General features: G+C 32.4%; 1 non-coding gene across 1 annotated transcript; it reads left to right on the top strand.

Moving 5' to 3' along the window:
- Positions 1-5,325: 5,325 nt before the first annotated feature.
- On the top strand, positions 5,326-5,444 carry LOC112475070. The gene has a single exon (XR_003044564.1). It is a non-coding gene; the product is annotated as a 5S ribosomal RNA (ribosomal RNA).
- The last annotated feature ends 425 nt before the right edge of the window (positions 5,445-5,869 follow it).

Raw genomic sequence — 5,869 nt, 5'->3', positions numbered from 1 at the left:
TTTTTGTGCAAACATTTTCTCCCAGTCTATGGCTTGTTTTCTCATTCCCTTGATAATGTCTATTAAAAAGTAGAAGTTTTAATTTTAATGAAGTCTAGCTTATCAATGGCTACTTTCATAGATCATTCTTTTGGTATTGCATCTAAAAAGTCATCACAATACCTGAGGCCATTTAGCATTTTTCTTATGTTATTTTCTGGGAGTTTTATTGTTTTGCATTATCTAGGTCTATGGTGCAATGTGAGTTAATTTTTGTAAAGGATATAAGGTCTATATCCTGATTCATTTATTTACTTGTAGATTTCTAGTTATTCCAGCATCACTGTTGAAAAGACTATTTTGCATAATTATATTGCCTTGGCTTCTTTGTAAAGTTGACTGTATTAATGTGGGTCTATTTCTAGGTTCTCTATAGAGTGCCATTAACCTATTTGTCTAGTCTTTCACTGATAAGACACTATCATAATTACTGTGCTAAGATAAATGGTTTATAATAAGTCTTAAAAGTGGCTAGTGTCAGTCTTCTGACTTTGTTCTTTTCTTTCAATATTGTTTTGGCCATTTTGGATTTTTGCCAATCCAAAAATTTGAGAATCAGTTAATATCTCCCAAATAACTTGCAGGGATTTTGATTGGAATTATTTTGAATGTATAAATCAAGTTGGAAGGAACAAACATCATGCTAATATTGAGTCTTCCTATCCATGAACAGGGAATATTGCTCCATTATTTTGTTATTTTGATTTCTTTAATCAGTTTTGTAGTTTTCAAAAAACTTGTATGTATTTAGTTAGATTTATACCTAAACATTTCATTTTCGGTGGTGCTAATGTAAATGGTAATGTGTTTTCAATTTCAAATCCCACTTGTTCACTGTTGGTATATAAGAAAACAAATTATTTTTGTATATTAATCTTGTATCCTACGATGTTGCTATAATCACTTTTTAGATTCAAGAGGATTTCTTTTTTTTATTATTGATTTAGATTTTCTATGTAAATGATTATGTTATCTACTAACAAAGATTTTATTTTGGCCTTCCCAGTATGTACACCTTTTGTTTCCTTTTCTTGCCTTAACTAAGAAGTCTAGTATAATGTTTAAAAGGGTTGATGAGAGGGAATATCCTTGTTTTGTTCTTGATCCTTGTGCACAAGCTTAGAATTTTTCACCAGTAAGTATTTTGTTAGTTGCAAGTTTCTTACAGATGTACTCTATCACATTAAGGAAGATCCCCTGATACCTAGTTTTCTGAGAGTTTTTATTGTGAATACATGTTGCATTTTGTCAAATGCTTCTGCAAGTTTATATAATCATATGATTTTTCTTCTTTAGCCTGTTGATATGGATTGCATTAATTTATTTTCAAATGCTGATTCAAGGTTGCATGCCTGGGATAAATCCAACTTGGTTGATGTATAATATTTTTTTTTACATTGTTGGATTTAATATTCTAATATTTGTGAGGGGTATTTTGTGTAAATTTTGGCAGATTGCGTTTTTCAGGGAATCGATCCATTTCATCTAGGTTATCCAATTTGAGGACATAGAGTTGTTCATAATATTTTTTATTATCCCTTTAAAGTACATAGGATAAGTAGTGATGGCCCATTTTCTTTCTGATATTAGTAATTTGTCTTATCTCTTTCTTCCTAGTTAGCCTGGCTAGAGGCTTTTTAATTTACTGATTTTTTCAAAAAAACTGCTTTTGGTTTTGTTGATTTTCTCTATTGATTTATTATTTTCAATTTCATTGATTTCTGTTCTAATTATTATTATTATTTTTTATTCTGCTTATTTTGGAATTAATTTGCCTTTTTTTAGTTACCTAACTTGGAAGCTTAGATTATTGATTTTAGACATTTTTTCTAATGTATACATTCAATGCTATGAATTTCTAAGCACTATTTTCACTACAACCTACAAATTTTGATAGGTTGTATTTTCCTGTTCATTTAGTTCAAAATGTTTTGCCTCACATGTTTAATGCTCTTTTCTTAGGTGTGTACATGTTTAAAATCATTATGACTTCTTGTAGTATTGACCCCTTTATCATTATTTAATGTTCTTCTTTATTCCAGAACTTTCCTTCCTCTGAAATCTGCTCTGTCTGAAATTAATTCAACTACACCCATTTCTTCTGATTAGTGTTAAAATTGGTGTCTTTCTCCATTCATTTTCTCTCTGTCTGTCTGCCTCTATCATCTATCTATCTATCTATCTATCTATCTATCTATCTATCTATCTATCTATCATCTATCTATCATCTATCATCATCTATCATTTATCTATCTCATCTATCATCTATTTACCCCTATATTTAAAATGGGTTTTTTATAGACAGCATATAGTTGAATCTAATTATTTTGGTCTACTCTGAAAATCTTTATTTTTTAATGGGCATATTTAGACAATTAACCTTTAAAGTGTTTATTGATATAGTTGGATTAATATCCACCTTATTTTTTACTGTTTTTGTTTGTTGCCCTATCGTTTTGCTTCTATTTTGCTTCCCTTCTTTGTCTTCCTTTGTTGGCTTTGAGCTTTTTATATGAATCTATTTTCTCTTGTTTTTAGCCAATCAATCATACTTTTTTTTTTACTATTTGTGGTGGTTCACCTAGAGTTTGAAATATACATTTACAACTAACCCCAAACCACTTTAAATTATACTATGTCACTTCATGGATAGTGTGAGTTCCTTATAATAACAAACTATTCCTAATTCTCCTGCTGTCCTTTGTGTCATAGTTGTCATTTATTTGACTTATACATAAATATACATGTATATGTATATATAAACATATATTTACACACACATATATATAAGCATATTTCATTGAATATATTGTTGCTATTTTTTATTTTGAACAAACCGTTATCTTTAGATCAATTAAAAACTTAAGAAATAAATGTTTGAATTTGACTTTCACTTATTTCTATGTAAATCTGTTTCTGACCTATATCAGTTCTCAGGGTACAGAATTCTAGATTAGTGTTTTTTTTTTTCTCTCAGCACTTTAAATATTTTACTCTGCTATCATCACTTAGGTGTCTGAGGGGAGAAAGGATGTAATTCTTATCTTTGTTCCTCCATAAGTAAGATGTCTTAATACTCTGGCTTCTTTCAAAATCTTTAATTTTCTGAAATTTGACTATGATATGTCCAGATGTAGTTTCTTAAGAATTTATCCTGTTTGGTATTCTCTTAGATTTCTGGTTCTGTGGTTTGGTGTCTGACATTAATTTTGAGGAAATTCTCAGTCATTATTGCCTCAAATATTGCTTCTGTTCTTTTGCTCTTCTCTTTTTGTTATTTCCAGTATGTGTATGTTTCACCTTCCATAGTTGTCCCAGAGTCCTTGGTATTCTCTTCCTTTTTTAGTCTTTGTTCTCTTTACTTTTCAGTTTTAAAATTTTCTATTGAGATATCCTCAAGATTTTTTTCTCATCCATGTCCAGTCTACAAATGAGCACATCAAATTTATTTGTCACTTGTTACAATGGTTTTTTTTATTTCTAGCATCAGTTTTAATTCTTTTTAGAATTTCTATCTTTCTGCTCACAGACCCATCTGTTAGTGCATGCTGTCTACTTTATTCATTAGATCGCTTAACATATTAATCATAGTTGTTTTAAATTTCAAGTCTATTTTCAGTCTAATCTTCACCATACCAGTCTGGTTCAGATGCTTGTTCTGTCTTTTCAAATCATGTTTTTGCCTTCTAATATGCCTTATAATTTTTTTCTCGAGAGCTGGACATCACATAAAGGAACTACAATAAATATGTCTTTAGTTGGTAAAGTTGAGAGAGAGGAAGTGTTCTGTGATCCTATGATTAGGCCTCAGTCTTTGTGTGACCCTTTGTCTCTAAAGGGCTTCTTAATCTCTCTGCACTCTTAGGTAGGACATGATGGCTGAAATGAGCTAGAGTTGGGCATTTCCCTTCCCCTAGGTTGGTTCCTAAGACTCAATAGTTTAGAGCCTCATAAAATAGTTTTCTTTTCTTTTTCTTTTTTTTTTTTTAGGCAGAAACTATTGTTAAGAAGAACATAATGCTCTGACATATTTCAAAATGGTTTCTTTTCCCTCATCCCTGCCAGAACATGAGGGGTTTTCCTCTGATATATTCCCTGTGAGGACCTGATAGAGTTTCTGGAGGTAAAATTTGCAAAATGTGTGGTCTCCCTTTTGACCAGGTCCCCTCGAGTTTTTAACTTTCAGAGTTGTTCACACTGAGCCTGTAGCAATTTGTAAATTAAAGTTTAGGTTTGCCTATCTTAACACTATGCCCTGCAGAGGTTTCTGCTCATGGGTTTCTGCTATAGTAAGCTGTGATTCTCATTATTCACCTTTATCTCCAATTTGGGAATAGCAATTGCTCTGTGACCTTCTCTGACACTTCTAAGAAGGGCTGTCGAGTTTTAAGTTTGTTTAGCTTTTTACTTGTTGTTAGGGCAAAGTGTTGAGTTCCAAGTTACATTATGGACTGGAAATTGGAATTTCCAGCTAACTTTTAAAATCTAGTTTTATTACCCCTTAAAATGAAATTAAAATCTAAGGGTGTGTTTGAACTATTAAATATAAGTTATAATGTTCACCTTTCACTCTACAACTCTGTTAAAAGAGTAGTCTTTCATATATGTCACCCTGTTTCACGTGCTGGTTTCATTTTGTATTTTTCTTAACCCTGTCCTTTAAAAAGTTATTTGAGATCCATGAGGGCTGCTAAGGTGGTTTTGGCTAGAAAGAGGTCTTGATGGTTATAATGATAAAATCCTCACTCTTTCTTTGGAACTTATTGTTTTTTTGAAGGAGGAGAATTTTTTCCCTCCTCTTTAATTCCATGCCCTCCCCACACACACTTCCATCCCTGACCTACAGATGTTGCCCTCTCCCCTTAAGAACTGAATCTCTAAAGATGGGGTGTCTCCTCCCACGTGTTTGTGGCACACACCCAGGGCCTGGCTCACCCAGGGTATGGTCCATGGCTCCACCTGGGGCACGAACTCAGGACCTTCTGTGTGTAAAGCAGACGTGCTAACTGCTACACTATGGAGTCACATCTAGGAGGAGAATTTTTTAATGAAAATTTCTACTCAGAGGTAACATTTTTTTCCACTCTTTTAACATATATTAAAGTATCTAGTATTTCATTGGTTAATTCCATAAATCTTCCTGAATTTATACTTGTTTTGGAAGGCACTCAAATATTTTTAATGAATTACTATTTAATTTAATATTTTAATCCAATAAGGTTTATATGCCTTGTGAAGATATGTCTTACTACTGACATTCAGAAAGTGAAAGGTGTATATTTGGAAGTCTACAGCCATGCTACCCTGAACAAGCCCAATCCCGTCTGATCTTGGAAGCTAAGCAGGGTCAGGCCTGGTTAGTACTTGGATGGGAGACCACCTAGGAAGACCAGGTGCTGTAGGCATAAAAAATTAAAAAAAAAAAATAAGGGATTGTAAGTTGACAAGGTCCTCGCAAATTATGAGGTCAACCAAGGATTGCCTCACCTAAAAAATAAATAAAATAAATAAATAAAGGAAGATGTATATTTGGATAGTTTCATACTTTGCACTGGCTTTTTGGTTAAGCCATTCCTCTGAGAGATGCTACAGCTCCATGACCAAGAGCAAGTTTTCAGAAAGCAGACCTTCAGTAACTATTTTATGACTCAATTTCCTCAACTTTAACATCAAATAAGACTGGAACTTATAAAGAAAGCGCTCGTGATGATTATGTAAAATTGTATTTGTAAATGTTTGAAACAGTGTAAGGCATTTAGTGAGCACTTATTAGATATTAATAAATATTAATAACCACAATAGTATGGTGATAGCCAGGTTGGTAAGAGAT

Source organism: Pteropus alecto, unplaced genomic scaffold, assembly GCF_000325575.1.
Source record: "Pteropus alecto unplaced genomic scaffold, ASM32557v1 scaffold7, whole genome shotgun sequence".
Lineage (NCBI taxonomy): Eukaryota > Metazoa > Chordata > Mammalia > Chiroptera > Pteropodidae > Pteropus > Pteropus alecto.
The sequence above is the reverse complement of the archived record's forward strand: the minus strand, read 5'-3'. Positions and strand labels throughout refer to the sequence as shown.